A 17158-nucleotide genomic window follows, 5' to 3' on the forward strand; every position below is an offset into this window, starting at 1 on the left:
CCATGGGATTCTCCAGGCAAGAAACTGGAGTGGGTTGCCATTTCCTTCTCCAACCAAAGTGTGTACTGGGTTAATATTCTTGTAACATGAATTAATGTGGTTTCTGCTTCCAGTATTTGCTGTCCCCCTCTGGCCCTTACTTATTCACTCAGCTTAGTATTCTGTATGTAATGACTCAGAAAAGTACAACACAGCAGAACCCAGTAAATAACTAATAGGAATCTTGCCCCAGCTCTTGACTTTAAAATCCCAGTCTTCAGGAGGTACAGAATGTAACTCTGGCATGAAGAGAACTTTTGGAAAATACCCGATGAGTCAGAGCAAATCTTCCCGGCCCAGAGACTAGCACATTTCCAGGTTGGAGAAGAGGAGCGTCAGAAGGGAGGTGATTAGAGCTTAGGTGCTGCTGGGAAAAGGAGCCTCTATCCTCTTTCACTGCCAGGCCATGCTCCAGTGAATGACAGGCATCCAAGGTAGGCCTGTGGTGCATGAAAGCAGAGAATAGAGCTCGCTTCTCACATGCAGCCCAGCAAGCCGACCAGCCTCAGAGTAAACATGGATTTGTGATAGGTCTAGGCACTTGACCTTTGAAGCCCCACAGAGTCACCAGTGCTTCTCTTTGGTAAAGAAAGTGTAAAGTGATCCAAGGGCACAGAGGAGTAAAATTCCAAAAATGCTTGGTATTGTTTTGCTGACAGCAAGTCTATAATTTTCCACAACCAATTCTCTAATTCTCTGATACCAACAGGGTGTTCAACAATTCAACCAATTTTGATCCTATTACATGGAAGTAGTTCCAACACACAAGTTAAGAGAGTCTGTGGCTCAGTCCCACAAAAATGCCTATACTTTGCATGTCAGTCACAAGCAGGATCCCCAAGCTGCTCGCATCTGCCTAGCTGACTACACATTTGGGAATTCCCACAATTCCCCCTCCCTTAGGTTCAATAATTCACTATAACAACTCATGGAACTCAGGAAAGTGCTATATCTAGCATTACAGTTTAAGTATGAAGCTACAACTCTGAAATAGCCAAGTTAAAGAGATACACAAGGCAATTGGGTAGGGAGTGTAGATAGTTTCCACATCATCCGTGGGTGCACCAGCCTCCTAACAGATTGATGTATTTGTTCACCAACCTGGAAGAGCCCCAAACTTCACTGTTCTGAAGATTTTATTAAAGCTTTACTACATAGCTTTATTACACAGTGATTGGTAAAATCACTGGCCATTGGTGACTGAACTCAATCTACAGCCCCTCTCCCCTCCCCAAGGTGGAGGTGTGGCTAGAAGTTCCAAACTTCTAATCTTGTTGTTGGGCTTCCCTCACAGCTCAGTGGGTAAAGAGTCTGACTGCAATGCGGGAGACCTGAGTTAGATCCCTGGGTCGGGAAGATCCTCCGGAAAAGGAAATGGCAACCCACTCCTATATTCTTGCCTAGAGAATCCCATAGACAGAGGAGCCTGGCAGGCTCCAGTCTACGGGGTCACAAGAGTCGGACACGACTGAACCACTAAGCAATTCTGGTTGGTACCTCTAGTGACCAGCCCCCTTCCTGAAGCTGTCTGAGAACAGAAGAATCACCTCATTAGCATAAATTCAGGTTTGAATGAAAAGGGCTTGTTATGAATAACAAAAGACATTATTAGACTCCCCAGGTGGTCCAGTGATTGGGAGTCTGCCTGCCAAAGCAGGGGACACAGTTCAAACCTGGGAGGATCCCATATGCTGTGAGACAAGAAGCTGGTGCTCCACAATTACTGAAGCCCATGCTCTACAGTTCATGCTCCACAACAAGAGAAGCCACCACAATGAGAAGTTCTCACACTGCAGTAAAGAATAGCACCCCTCCTTCCCTCAGACGCAATTAGAGAAAGCCTGAGAGCAGCAACCAAGACCAAGGGCTGCCAAATACAGTACAAAGAAATAATGTTTGGGGTTTTTTTTTTAAAGACATTCCTATCGTAGATAGGAACCAGGAACAATTCCTGCCAGGAATCAAGAACAAAAACCAAATATATATGTCTTGTATTATAAAACACATAGAGTTGTCCAAAGCTCAGCATGGTGCAAGAGCAGCAGTATGGATTGCCCCCGGGCTAAGAGATAAATGGAAGCAGCAAGGCAGACCTGTACCTGGAGGGTCCTACGGATGAGAGTCAGAAGGTGACAGAAGAGGCCAGTGTAGGCTGTCCCTGGGAAACTGAGGGGACAAGGGACTTCACAGCAGACATCAGCTTGAATGAATGACAATCAAGAACCATACTCCCTCTCCCCTAATGTCGTGGCACTAAGTATCTGGGACCCCAGGAAGAAAATGAGAGTGAGTACCAATTCTAATATTGTTTTTAATTTCTGGTTGAATGGAGGTGCAAATTATTAATTAAGGTGAGTTATAATTTTAAAAAGTAACAGTTTTTGCAGAACTGAGTTTGTAGCTTCAGATCCATCTCTGTCATTAAACAGGGCTATAGAAACTATAAGAGATACGTGAAAATTCAACTGTATGCTATTTAAATATCAATATGAGATGAGCTGGAGCAGCTTGGAAGAATAAGCTAATTTAGAAATAATTTAACTTAGAAGATAATTTAAGAGATTAAATAAATCCAGTTATAAAGTTAAACAACCTAGGTGAAGGATTATAGATGTGAATTTGACTAAAATTAGTGGGCTGCCATCTATGCGGTCGCACAGAGTAAGACACGGCTGAAGTGACTTAGCAGCAGCAGCCGCAGGGCAGTAAATATGGGACCCTTTCTGGCTATGGAATTCCTGTTATTATGAACAAACAGGCCTTAGTGTGTTGAGAGAACACAAAATACTAAGCTTCAGCCAAATCACGTGTCAGTGTGTATCCTCATTGCCATCTGCCTTGAAAGATAACCCCAAGTTGTTTGGTTTAATATTACTGTCTGCTTCATCTGTCCATTTTAACTCTGAGAAGATTTACAATTGAGATTACAGATAATGGAGTAAATAATGATAACTAATTCAAACTTATAATATTGATATATTTGTGGTGGTGGGTTAGTCGCTAAGTCGTGTCCTACTCTTGCAACCCCATGGACTAGTAGCCTGCCAGGCTCACCTGTCCATGGGATTTTCCAGGCACGAATATTGGAGTGGGTTGCCATTTCCTTCTCCAGGGGATCTTTAAGTAGAGGAATAATAGAGGTATGTTTGTCGTTTGGAGTGCTTGTTTTGGAGAATCAAACAGAATTGCCTGTGATTTCAATTTATACTATAAATTGAACAATCACTTGATTTGCATTTTAAGTCCAATTAATAAGAATATTTTACTGAAGTTAAAGATAGTATTGACATATTTAAGAGAATCTAATATTCACCATATTTATGTGTTTAATATATTACAGTTACTTAAATTATTTTTGTTAGACAATTTTTTAAGACAACTTAAAGACAATTACATTAGATTTATAAGTGCAATTTTAAATGTTTAAGAAACTAAAATTAAGTTTGTAAATAGCCTCATGCATTAATGAAGTTCTCCTTAAAAGTGAAATGTGTTATCTACTTATAAAGAGAACAATGTAATTTTTATTTTGGATTCAGAGGCTTGTGGATAAAAAATATTGTCTGCCATTTCAGTAAACTACAAATGCTGTCACCGTCAAGCCATCAGTCACTGTAGTTGCCTTTGATATGCCCTGAGGGGAATTGAGAATGGAGATAAACAGGATACCAGCCCAAGACAGTTAAGATGCATATCTAAGTATCTAAGGAATGATTTCACTGAGCTCAGACTCTTGCATCTTCCCATACAACACTAACTTTTTAAATGTCTGGAGGTTTTTTAAGATTAGCAGCAATTTTTTGATGTTTGACAACTATTTCTTTTTTTCCAGTCAAAACTCCTATATACCCTGGCTCCTCCCTTATGTCTTCTGAATAGTTCCTCAGAATTACCTGAGAGGCTGTCAACCCAGGCTGTAGTTCTCAGGAAGGTCCCCAAATAAAACGTAACTCTCAACTTTTAGGTTGTGTATTTTTCTTAAGTCAACAGACATAAGAATGAATAGATTCTTGATATTATAACATTTGGCAGAGTATTAAATTTTAAAACCAATCATTGCTAAACTTTCCCAGACATAAAAACTGCCACCAAAAACTCATATTGACAGTACCCACTATAGTACCTTGAAGGCAACGAATACAATGCCATGAAAGAGACTAATTGAAGGGACTTAATTTCGATTAGGGGTTTAAGGAACCTTTTCTAAGACAGTGTCTGGTGAGCAGAGTTCAGAAAAAGGCATTACCAAGGGAAGAACAAGGGAAGGAAGAGAAGAGTTCCAGGTAGGATCCCGGAAAAGAGCCCGTACGGTAGAGGAACTGAAGGAGTCCAGTGTATACCTGGAACAAAAGGAATCAAAGGGAGAGTAGCACAGATAGGGTTGGATGGAGAGGAAGCTTGGGTCTGATCATACAACCCCCCAGAGGTCATATTATGTCATCTATTACACAAATACAAATATGACACAAGTTCTTAAGTGTTACAGAAAACCACTGAGGATTTTAAAGAGAGATCGTAGGTCCTGAGTATGGGCACTGCATTGCTCCATGAGACACTGCTGACAAAGTTCCTAGTGTGGCATAACATTGCCTCCCTGCAGATGACACAATCAAATTAAAGATTAAAAAAAAATATTTACTTATTTGGCTGTGGCAGGTCATGCAGGATCTAGTTCCCTGATCAGGGATCGAACCGGGGCCCCTTGCATTGAGAATGAGAAGCCCTAGCTACTGGACCATCCGGGAAGTCCCCAAAGAAGATTTTTAAAAGAAGACTCTGGGTGCTGCATGGAGAAGAATTATAGCCAGAGTGGAAGCAGGGACATCATTTAAATGGCTAATCCAGTCTTCAATCAAGTATCCTAGCATAATATTTGCGGACAGATCATGCTTGCTGTTTCCATGGTAAGCAGCAGAGGCTCAGGTAGATTCCTAAATCTGAGAGCAGCTTGATTTAAACGGTGCTCAAGCAAAATCAGTCTTCCAGCCAGCAGCAAGCTGGAGCTAACCTGCAGCACCATGCTCAGGCTCATAAAAGCTGATCGTGTGCACCTCTCCCTAATTCATCATTCAGTGACACCAAGTTAATGGTCTGAAATCTGCCTTGGTAGGAGTATTTAAACCATGAAAACTGGCAAGTGCTACAAAGAAAGCTTCTTTCTCCAGAGAGTTGGTTGTGATATATTTACCAGAGTACTGGCTCTTTTTGACATTTCAACTCTAGAATACTATTTAAAGAACCGCTGCAAATTATATGGTATGAAGTTATGGAACATTCACTAGGCTGCTATAGTTAAAATGAAAGAGACAGTTATGAGAGAGACAGGGAAGAAAAAACTCTGTAGGACCTGACGGTTTATAAATGGCAGCAATGGGAAGAGAGGAGCAGATTGTATTTTCTCTGCTGGAATAAGGAATCATCTCCAGAGCACATCTCTTTGGTGAGGATAACAGAGAACATTTCACAATTTGGTTCCCTGTCATATGTATTTTAAATGTTCCTGCTTCAGCTGTCAAAGATTTCAAGTATGTTTTTAAAATTCCACGTTACTGTAGCTCTGAATTCTATCACTATTTATTAGTGAAATTAAATAAATGGAATTATCATTGAATCCCAAACTCTCAGTCACTGAGTATAACTGTCTTGCCAAGACAAAAGCTCTGCAGAGATCTGAAGGACAGATCTTTAAAACTAAAAAACATCTTCTGCTTTTTGAACGTTGCAGAATCAAGGCAGTCTGGGTGGAGACCAACCCTGGCTTTCAATAGACATGTGATAAGTTCCCAGAAGGGTTTCTAAAGGGCATCAGGAAAGAAAGTAGAAGGAGATACTGAGGGACTGCTCCAAATATTTTTTTTACATGAAAATAAGTAGTCTGTAGGATTGAAAACTTATGTCCCAAGAATAATACTGAATACCCTTTATTATAAGCTCATACATTTAGCATTTAGAAATACTAAATGTCTTTTAACACTTAATCAATATTAAAAAGGTAATTACATAAAAGCATAAATATATAAAAAATTAAAAAACAAACTCAAAATGGATTGAAGACTTAGATGTAAAACCTGAAGTCATAAAACTAAAAGAAAATATATAGGCAATATATTCTTTGACAGCAGCCTCAGCTATATATTTTTTTAGATATGTCTCCTCAGATAAGGGTGAAAAAACCCCAAAATAAACATATGAGACTGCATCAAATTAAAAAGATTTTACACAGTGAGGGAAGCTATCCACAAAAAGAAAAGGCAGGGACTTCCCTGAGCATCCACTGGCTAAGACTCACACTCTAAATGCAGGAGACCCTGGTTCAACTCCTGGTTAGGGAACTACACCCCACATGTCACAACTAAATTTGCATGCTGCAACTAAAAAATCCCACAGGCTGCAATGAAGATCGAAGGTCCTGCATGCCACAATTAAGACCCACTGCAGCCAAACAAATAAATAAAAACAAATATTAAAAAAAAACAAAAAAAAAAAAAAAAAAAAAGAAAAAACTGAAAAGGCAGCCTACTGTATGGGAGTAGATATTTGCAAATGATATATCTGATAAGGGGTTAATGTATAAAGAACTCATACAACATACTAAAAAAACCAAACAGCTCAGTTAAAAAATGGGCAGAGGACCTGAATGGGCATTTTTTCCAAAGAAGACACACAGGTGACCACCAAATGCTCAACATCACTTATCATCAGAAAAATGCAAATCAAAACCATGATGAAATATCACCTCATATCTGTCAGAATGGCTATTATCAAAAAGACAACAAACAAGTGTTGGCTAGGATGAGGAGAAAAGGGAATCCTCATACACTGTTGGTGGGATGCAAGTTGACTCAGCCAGTATAGAAAACACTTGGAGTTTCCTCAAAAAATTAAAAACGGAATGACCATACAATCCAGCAATTCCACTGCTGGGTATTTATCCAAAGAAAACAAAAATGCTAATTCTAAAAGATACGCATCCCTGTGTTCATTGCACCATTATTCACAACAGCCCAGATATGAAAGTAAACTATGTGTCCACCAATAGATGAATGGATATATATCACATTTCCTTTATCTATTATACATATATATATATATATATATAATATACATATATAGGAAGCCCATACATATATGTATGTATATACATATTCAGATCAGATCAGTCTCTCAGTTGTGTCCAACTCTTTACGACCCCATGAACGGCAGCACGCCAGGCCTCCCTGTCCATCACCAACTCCCAGAGTTCACCCAGACTCATGTCCATCGAGTCAGTGATGCCATCCAGCCATCTCATCCTCTGTCATCCTCTTCTCCTCTTGCCCCCAATCCCTCTCAGCATCAGAGTCTTTTCCAATGAGTCAACTCTTCGCATGAGGTGGACAAAGTACTGGACTTTCAGCTTTAGCATCATTCCTTCCAAAGAAATCCCAGGGCTGATTTCCTTCACAATGGACTGGTTGGATCTCCTTGCAGTCCAAGGGACTCTCAAGAGTCTTCTCCAACACCACAGTTCAAAAGCATCAATTCTTCGGCGCTCAGCCTTCTTCACAGTCCAACTCTCACATCCATACGTGACCACAGGAAAAACCATAGCCTTGACTAGACAAACCATTGTTGGCAAAGTAATGTCTCTGCTTTTCAATATGCTATCTAGGTTGGTCATAACTTTCCTTCCAAGGAGTAAGCGTCTTTTAATTTCATGGCTGCAGTCACCATCTGTAGTGATTTTGGAGCTCAAAAAAATAAAGTCTGACACTGTTTCCACTGTTTCCCCATCTATTTCCCATGAAGTGATGGGACCGGATGCCATGATCTTCGTTTTCTGAATGTTGAGCTTTAAGCCAACTTTTTCACTCTCCACTTTCACCTTCATCAAGAGGCTTTTTAGTTCCTCTTCACTTTCTGCCATAAGAGTGGTGTCATCTGCATATCTGAGGTTATTGATATTTCTCCCGGCAATCTTGAATCCAGCTTGTGCTTCTTCCAGTCCAGCATTTCTCATGATGTACTCTGTATATAAGTTAAATAAACAGGGTGACAATACACAGCCTTGACGTACTCCTTTTGCTGTTTGGAACCAGTCTGTTGTTCCATGTCCAGTTCTAACTGTTACTTCCTGACCTGCATACAGATTTCTCAAGAGGCAGGTCAGGTGGTCTGGTATTCCCATCTCTTTCAGAATTTTCCACAGTTGATTGTGATCCACACAGTCAAAGGCTTTGGCATAGTCAATAAAGCATAAATAGATGTTTTTCTGGAAGTCTCTTGCTTTCTCCATGATCCAGCGGATGTTGGCAATTTGATCTCTGGTTCCTCTGCCTTTTCTAAAACCAGCTTGAACATCTGGAAGTTCATGGTTCACATATTGCTGAAGCCTGGCTTGGAGAATTTTAAGCATTACTTTGCTAGCGTGTGAGATGAGTGCAATTGTGTGGTAGTTTGAGCATTCTTTGGCATTGCCTTTCTTTGGGATTGGAATGAAAACTGACCTTTTCCAGTCCTGTGGCCACTGCTGAGTTTTCCAAATTTGCTGGCATATTGAGTGCAAAACTTTCACAGCATCATCTTTCAGGATTTGGAATAGCTCAACTGGAATTCTATCACCTCCACTAGCTTTGTTCGTAGTGATATTACTTAGTTACAAAAGAGAACAAAACTTTGCCATTCAGAAAAACATGGATGAATCTCATAGGGTATTATCCTAAGTAAAATAAGACAGAGAAAGACAAATATAATATTTCACTTCCATGCGGAATCTACAAAACAAATGAACAAACATAACAAAACAGAAACAGAGTCATAGATACAGAGAACATACAGGTAGTAGCCAGAGGAGACGGGTATAAAGGGGGGTTAGTGAAATAGGTGAGTGAAATTAAGAGACACAAATTTCCACTTATAAAATAAATGAATCATTGGGATGAAATGTACAGCATGGGGAATACAGTCAATAATAACGTATTATCTTTGAATGGTGACAGGTGATAAGTAGACTTATCAGGGTTATCATTTTGTAATGTACAGAAATGTTGAATTACTATGTTGTACATCAGAAACTAACATAGTGTGGTAGATCAAGTATACTTTAAACATAAACTCACGGAAAAAGATATTACAATGCCGAGGACCAGCCCCGGCTGATCCAGGGTATTCGAAGGAGAGACGGCATAGGCGAGGATCAGGATACGATAGCTTAATTAAACGTTAATTAAGGATATAAAGAGTAATAGAATGAGGATAGCTCAGTAGGAAAATTCAGTGGAGAAAAGAGGCTGAGTAGCTTGGTTTACTTGGGAGACCAATAAAACTTCAAGACAAGAAGTTTGCACCACTTACGTAGGCCGCAGGCGTCCTTCCGTTCTCCTGAAGGAGAGGAGACACTGAGGCCTCCCCGGTCGGATCTTAGAAGCCCAGGCATAATTAGTAAGCATGGTGGGTTCCGCGCTCCAGATGGAGACTCAACCAGAGTGAGAGAGAGAGTGACATGGGGAGACCAGTATTTCGAGAAACTGATCCCAATTCTTTATTTTCCATGGTCTACTTTTATACACTGAGATGTTATGCAAAAGTCACGCGGGGTCAGCAGTCCTGACTTTTATCAAAGTCAGGTGCTTCATACAAATGTATACAGAGGTCTTAGGGGTGTTACATCATCTTCTGGCCAGGGGGCCTGCTGACAATTTACGACCCTCTCCTTGTGACAGCGGTCAATCAACCAGGACACTTATTTCTCCAGGGCTGATTATTCTCAAAACAGACGCCACCCAAATAAAGTTACATTCCTACAGGGTGAGGGTGTAGTGGGTTTTAGTTAAGGAAAGAATTTACTTAGCCTAAGGTCTAACGTGATTAATATCAAAGGTTAATACTTATTTCTTCTATATATTCATTAATGTGTGTAAGGGCGGGGGATGTGGAGACTTAGCAACAAACATTGGCTCAACAAATGAAAAACCCTTCACCAATACAATTTCTAATTAGCCCACTATACTTATAGTTTTCTAACTTCTCTAAAGAACCTGTTTTTAGAGGGTTTAAAGCATCTTGTGCCTCTCACGGTTGGGAGGCTGTGAGCAATCACATGTGGCCAGACAAGCCTGTCAGGCAGGCTAGAGAGCCTTCAGAGGAGTTTGTAGGTTAAAACAGTCTTATCACGCCCAGGAATTATTATTAACTGGAGCTCTAGGTTAACTCCTTCTCCGAAAGAGGTCGTGGGGGACAGCCCCCCGTAAAGTCAGAGGTGTAGGTAAGAGCACAAAGTAGTAAAGTAGGCAGGCTCTGGTTATGGGGGTAGACGCTCGAGGATTTCCAGGGGGACTCCTGAGGCTCGATCCCACCTTTGCGTATGTCGAGCCTCCTTCCTCATGACCTTTGTCACGGGCGGAGTACCTCACTCTGGCCCCCAACATTACAAGATGCAGGGAGAAAAGGGAAACTGGATGAAGGTGGTCAAAAGGTACAAACTTCCAGTTATAAGCTAAGTACTAGGGATATGATGCACAAGGTGATTAATATGATGAGCATTGCTCATCAAGGAATTGCTCATTAAGGAATTTTTCTTCTTTTCTTTTGCATCTATGTGAGATGATGGATGCTCACTGAACTTGTTGTGGTCATCATTTCATGATTATTTAAGTCAAACCATCCTTCTGTACACCTTAAACTTAGTACTGTGGGTCAACTATATCTCAAAAGAACTGGGAAAAAAATAATGAAATAAAATAATGATTTCATTATTTTCCACTCTTCAGCAAACCTTTGTTGAAGGCATTCTATGTGACAAGTAGTTCCCTAGATTCTGGAGATAAAATGAATAATTTGGGCAGAGTCATTGGGGGTAGCGTGTGTGCTCAGTCGTGTCCAACTCTTTGCAACCTCACAAACTATAGCTTGCCAGGCTCCTCTGGCAAGAATCCTGAAGTTGGTTACCATTTCCTCTTCCAGGGAATCTTCTCAACCCAGAGATCAAACCCACATCTATGGTGTCTCTTGCAATGAAGGTGGATTCTTTACCCTTGAGCCACTGGGGAAGACCAGCTGGGGCAGATAAAGTCAAAAACAGATTAGGGGACAAACTGGACAATGCAAGAATTCAGTAGTATTTCGAAGATGCTATGGAAATTCAAGGAGGGCACACAACTCAGTATTGGAGGAACAGAGGCAGCTACTGGGGGAATGATATTAATCTGAAGCTTAATGGATAGCAGGAAACCAGATGAAGTGTGTGCATGGAGTGAGGGAATTTCAGGCAGAAGGGAGAGCATGACAAAAGACACAGAAGTGAGAAGTGGCACAGTGATTCAGCTTTATTTTTTATTTAGCTGCACCAAGCAGGGACACTCCATCAGGGATGGAACCTGTGTCCCCAGCACTGGGAGTGCACAGTCTTAACCGCTGGACCACCAAGGTAGCCCCTAACTCGGGTCCTTACCTGAAAGGTATTATAGAAGGGAATAAGGCGAGGAAGTTGGAGACCTCCAAATGTTCAATGGTATACTAAGGAGAGGGCAACTGGAGTGTTTTGCCCCAGGTGCAGGCAAAAAGGGAGTGTACTTTCTGTCGGGTATTTGAAAGCAATAATGACTAAATTGGCAACAGTTCTAAGCAGTAATAAAACACTCCCCTCTGTCAAGGTAGGCACCTCCACTGAACGCATTCTGCATGTTTTTCCTGAAAATCTGGGGCCAGGAAATGACATACTTAGCTTCCTGGTATGTGCAGATACCAGATGCTGGTGGCAAAAATAGCTCAGTGAGAGGATCTTTTGTTGTATCTTCACTCTCCATCCTATCCAGTAAACATTCTCAGAGCATTAAGCACTTTTCCTTGATAACTTTAGAAGTTTATAATCATGTCTACCAAATGAATGAGAGAGGGACAAAGAAACAAAAATGCAGGAGAAAGGCTTCCAGAAGATACAAACAGAGTTTGGGACTAGTTAGGTTTTTATTACCACTTCCCTGGTGGCTCAGATGGTAAAGCATCTGCCTACAATGTGGGAGACCCAGGTTTGATCCCTGGGTTGGCAAGATTCTCTGGAGAAGGAAATGGCACCCCACTCCAGTACTCTTGCCTGGAAAATCCCATGGATGGAGGAGCCTCATAGGCTGCAGTCCATTGGGTCGCTAAGAGTCGGATACGACTGAGCGACTTCACTTTCACTTTTCACTTTCATGCATTGGAGAAGGAAATGGCAACCCACTCCAGTGTTCTTGCCTGGAGAATCCCAGGGACGGGGGAGCCTGATGGGCTGCTGTCTATGGGGTCACACAGAGTCAGACACGACTGAAGTGACTAGGCAGTAGCAGCTTAGAGATGGTAGTCAAATCTTTGGGAGTGGAAGAGGTAACCTGGGAAAACTGAGAAAGACAGTGGGCTGAAGATGGAACACTGGGAAGCTGAATATTTCATAGGTAAAAGATGGGACAACAGTTCAAGAAAGAGATAGTAAAGGGATACTCAGAGGCCTAAGAAGAATCTGGATGGCACAAAATTGTGGCAAGACTTTCCAGGACCAAGGGGAGAAAGAGAATTTGAGATAATTCCCAAGAGTTAAATATTAGCAAGTGTCCTTCAGAAAACGAAGATCATGGCATCTGGTCCTATCACTTCATGGCAAATAGATAGGGAAACATGGAAACAGTGTCAGACTTTATTTTTTGGGCTCCAAAATCACTGCAGATGGTGACTGCAGCCATGAAATTAAAAGACGCTTACTCCTTGGAAGGAAAGTTATGACCAACCTAGATAGCATATTGAAAAGCAGAGACATTACTTTGCCAACAAAGGTTCGTCTAGTCAAGGCTATGGTTTTTCCTGTGGTCATGTATGGATGTGAGAGTTGGACTGTGAAGAAGGCTGAGCGCCGAAGAATTGATGCTTTTGAACTGTGGTGTTGGAGAAGACTCTTGTGAGTCCCTTGGACTGCAAGGAGATCCAACCAGTCCATTGTGAAGGAAATCAGCCCTGGGATTTCTTTGGAAGGAATGATGCTAAAGCTGAAAGTCCAGTACTTTGTCCACCTCATGCGAAGAGTTGACTCAGTGGAAAAGACTCTGATGCTGGGAGGGATTGGGGGCAGGAGGAGAAGGGGACGACAGAGGATGAGATGGCTGGATGGCATCACTGACTCAATGGACATGAGTCTGGGTGAACTCTGGGAGTTGGTGATGGACAGGGAGGCCTGGCGTGCTGAGATTCATGGGGTCGCAAAGAGTCGGACACGACTGAGCAACTGAATTGAACTGAACTGAGGAAAGAAGTCAAACTCGTATCTGTGTTGGGGGATGAGATGGCTAGACTGTTGGAATTCAACAGCAAAACCCCAGAAGGACTTGGGAATTACAGACTCTCATAGTATGGCTTAAGTGGATCTGTGGTTTTGCTACCCAAGTCCCATACTGAGCTAGGGAGGTGACAAGAACTCAGAGTTTACCCTCAGCCCAGTGTGTAAGAGAGTAAAGCAGACATGGCCAGTGTGGTTCAAGAACCCAGTAAGAGTCCCCCTTGACTTAAAAACAGCATGTGCCCAGCGAAGAGACTCACTAGACCAGTAAAGACAGGGTCTTGGATAATGACCAAAGACCAGGTGGGATGAGGCACATTTCAAAGACGCCATTATTCCAAGGGGTGAGGCCCGGATGTGCCTCACATGTGACTCAACATTACTTAAGACTGTGCCCTCAACCCTTGCCTCCACTTAAATCTCAGAAAAACTCACATTATTTAAGCTTTTGTCACCAGGTAGAATAATAACAAAAAATAAAAATTAAGTTCCAGGTATAGAAAAACAACAGAGAAGGCAATGGCACCCCACTCTATTACTCTTGCCTGGAAAATCCCAGGGACAGAGGAGCCTGGTAGGCTGCAGTCCATGGGGTTGTGAAGAATCGGACACGACTGAGCAACTTCACTTTCCCTTTTCACTTTCATGCATTGGAGAAGGAAATGGCAACCCACTCCAGTGTTCTTGCCTGGAGAATTCCAGGGACAGGGGAGTCTGGCGAGCTGCCGTCTCTGGGGTCGCACAGAGTCGGACATGACTGAAGTGACTTAGCAGCAGCAGCATAGAAAAACAAAGTCACATTTCTTACATACTTAACTCTGTAAAATGGAGTCTGTATGTTTATTATTATAGAAAAATAACAACATAAACTTCGTAAATCTGAGACTCACTGGGTTTTTCTCTATATATTTCATTTAAATAAGTACAATGCAAACAGCTAAAAAGAATGCAAATAAAATTCTGAGCTTTAAGTTGCACTGCTCAAAAATCTTCATAGAGGATCTATTTCTAACTCCCAGGAACATTCTTCCTCTGCCCTCGTCTCTGTTCTACATTCTCCTCACACCCCACAGTACTTTGGATCCTCTCATTTACACTTCTACCTACCCAAAACGTTTTTTCCTACAGTTTGCACTGATATCTCACTTTCTAAATTCCCTAATCTTTCTAACTTAGTTCTTTAATAGATTTGTTTAACTTCCCTTTCCTTCTTTATCTCCTCCTCTTTTTTCTTTATTCCTCCCTCCCAAGGTAGAGAAGGATTGTGAATCTATGCAGGCAAAGAGAGCAACCTCTTTATGAGAGGGTAGTCGGGAAATAGAAAACTAAAGGTTAATTTCTTGGAACCTCCCTGGTGGTCCAGTGGCTAAGACTCTGCGCTGTCAGTGCAGGAGACCCTGGTTTGATCTCTATTCAGGGAACTAGATCACAAAAGCTGCATTAGGGTTCATGTGGCACAACTAAAGATCCCACATTCAGCCACAAAGACCCCGAGGGCCAAAGACCCGGTACAGCCAAATAAACACATATTAACGAATAAAAATAGTTTCTTAACCACATCTCAAGAAAATATGAATAAGCGAAAAGAGAAAGATGTAAATTACCTGAAATTCCACTCCTGTAAACATGTTGATATACCTTCAGACTTTTCCCTATTTATAACACACAACATATAAATGACAAAAAATGACCTCGTAAAATTATATATAGTTTTGGAGCCCCTCAACATTCAAGCATCTTAACTATATTATGAATGTCTTTCTCTCTTAGGCTTTATATGCACATCAGCAATTCTAGGAGCTACATGGTATTCCACTGTTTGAATATGCTATAATTTATGAACGTTGTTTCCATTATAAGACTCTTGGGTTGTTTCCCTTGTGTGTGTGTGTGTGTGTGTGTGTGTGTTAGTTGCTTAGTCGTGTCTGACTCTTTGAACCCCATAGACCGCAGCCCAACAGGCCCCTATGTCCATGGGATTCTCCAGGCAAGAACACTGGAGTGGGTTGCCATTTCCTTCTCCAGACGAAACTATAGAAAGAAAGAAAGTGAAGTCACACAGTCGTGTCTGACTCTTTGTGACCCCATGGACTGTAGCCTACCAGGCTCCTCTGTCCGTGGAACTCTCCAGGCAAGAGTATTGGAGTGGGTTGCCAGTTCCTTCTCCAGTTTCCCTTTTTACCCAATTATAAACACTATTGTTTTCCTTTGTTCACTTGTGCAATAATTTGCATATGATCAACTATCAGGTGTGAAAATTCTGGTCAGAGGTACACATACTGCATTCATGTTCTAGGGTTGCTGAAACAAAGTATCACAACATGAATGGTTTAAACAAGAGAATGTACTGTCTCAGGGTTCTGGAGGCCTGAAGTCCAAGATGAAGGCAGGCTTGATTTCTTCTGGGGACCACGGGGAGAATCTGCTTCATGCCTCTCTCCTAGCTTCTGCTTGTTTGCTGGCAATCTTTGGTGTTCCTTGGCTTCTGCTCTGTCACCCCAATCTTGGCGTTAATCTCCACATGGCACTCTCCCTGCATGCCTGTTCATGCCCAAATTTCCCCTTTTTATAAGGTCACAAGTCATATTGCACTAGGCCACCACCCTACTCCTGTACGACCTCATCTATAATGACCCTATTTCCTAATATGGTGACATTTAGATAACAGATGTGAAAACCAACATACAAATTTAAGGGGACACAATTCAACCCACATCATATCTTTAATACTTTTAATATATGTTTAATAAATTTTTAGAGTGCATCTTTGAGAGATGTAAATGAGGTAGCATTGCCAGGATTTGGGGTGACTGATTATAATCAGGAAAGGGATCAGAAGAAAGGAATAGTGTTGGGTGATTTCTGAATATTGGCCATGAGCAACTGAATAAATACAGAAAAAGTATACCGTGAGAAGGAGTTCGCTTGGTGATTACGCTTTAGAGAAACTGAGTCTGAAGCATTATGGAACCAACAAGTGGAAATGTCTAATCAGTAGCTATATGTGTGGGTCTGGAGTTTAGGAAAGACATAAATTTGTGAATCATCACTACTAAAATGGAAGTTGAAACTCATGAAGATGGATGAAATCATCTGCTAAAGTCACCCAGAAACATGAGATAGAAAGAGGACCAAGGGCAGAATCCTAGGAACCCCAATATTTAAAGGATGCTGAGAATGTTTAGTGCTTAGATCCCTTCCCTGTCCTTTACTGCTTACCTCTGTATCAAAAGTGCACACAAATACGGTGATTCTAAAGTAAAGCATGGGTTCTTAACACAAAATTCAGGATGATGGCTACCTCTGGGTGGAAATAGGCAGGTGATTACAAACTACAGTGAATCTCTAAAGGAAAGGACTGTGCTTCTCTGGAATTTATAATCAAGGACCTGAGTTAAGTGAATTCATAAAAGCCTACCTGAGGTAAGGGCGCCTAGTGGCTTGCTGAAGAACGAAGTTAACTGCAACAATGCTTCTCATACTGGAGCACAGATCCCCATCAATTGCTGTGAGATACAACAGTAACTGCAGTCATAGATTTTTTAATAATTAAGAATAAAACTTCATGCAACTAAAAACAAAGGACTGATCATTGGAATTTTTGCACCCCTAAAAGAAAGATCAATACTTTTACAAGCTTAGTCTCATTCAGATAGAAGTTGGAGGCTTTCAATCTTCTTTATTAATAGCAATATTTTAGAAGGTAAAATTCTGTGTTTCTGGATTGTTTTAGTGAACTCGGCAACAACAAAAATACCGTAATTACCCTACCTACAAAAGGAATGAAATGGAATCAATTAACTTTTAATTTATAAATTACAAATTTTAATTTGTAAA

General features: G+C 41.2%; 1 long non-coding RNA gene across 2 annotated transcripts; it reads right to left on the minus strand.

Annotated features, from left to right (window-relative positions):
• Positions 1-8129: 8129 nt before the first annotated feature.
• Positions 8130-17082, minus strand: LOC133251570 (uncharacterized). Of its 2 annotated transcripts, XR_009737685.1 has the most exons (4): positions 16740-17082; positions 14926-14973; positions 10966-11073; positions 8130-8737 (listed from the first exon to the last, which is right to left on the minus strand). It is a non-coding gene; the product is annotated as an uncharacterized LOC133251570 (long non-coding RNA). The 2 variants fall into 2 exon arrangements; XR_009737684.1 differs by having other exon boundaries at positions 10966-14973.
• Between the last annotated feature and the right edge of the window lie 76 nt (positions 17083-17158).

The sequence above is a fragment of the Bos javanicus genome, chromosome 7 (genome assembly GCF_032452875.1).
Source record: "Bos javanicus breed banteng chromosome 7, ARS-OSU_banteng_1.0, whole genome shotgun sequence".
NCBI classification, from domain to species: Eukaryota; Metazoa; Chordata; class Mammalia; order Artiodactyla; family Bovidae; genus Bos; species Bos javanicus.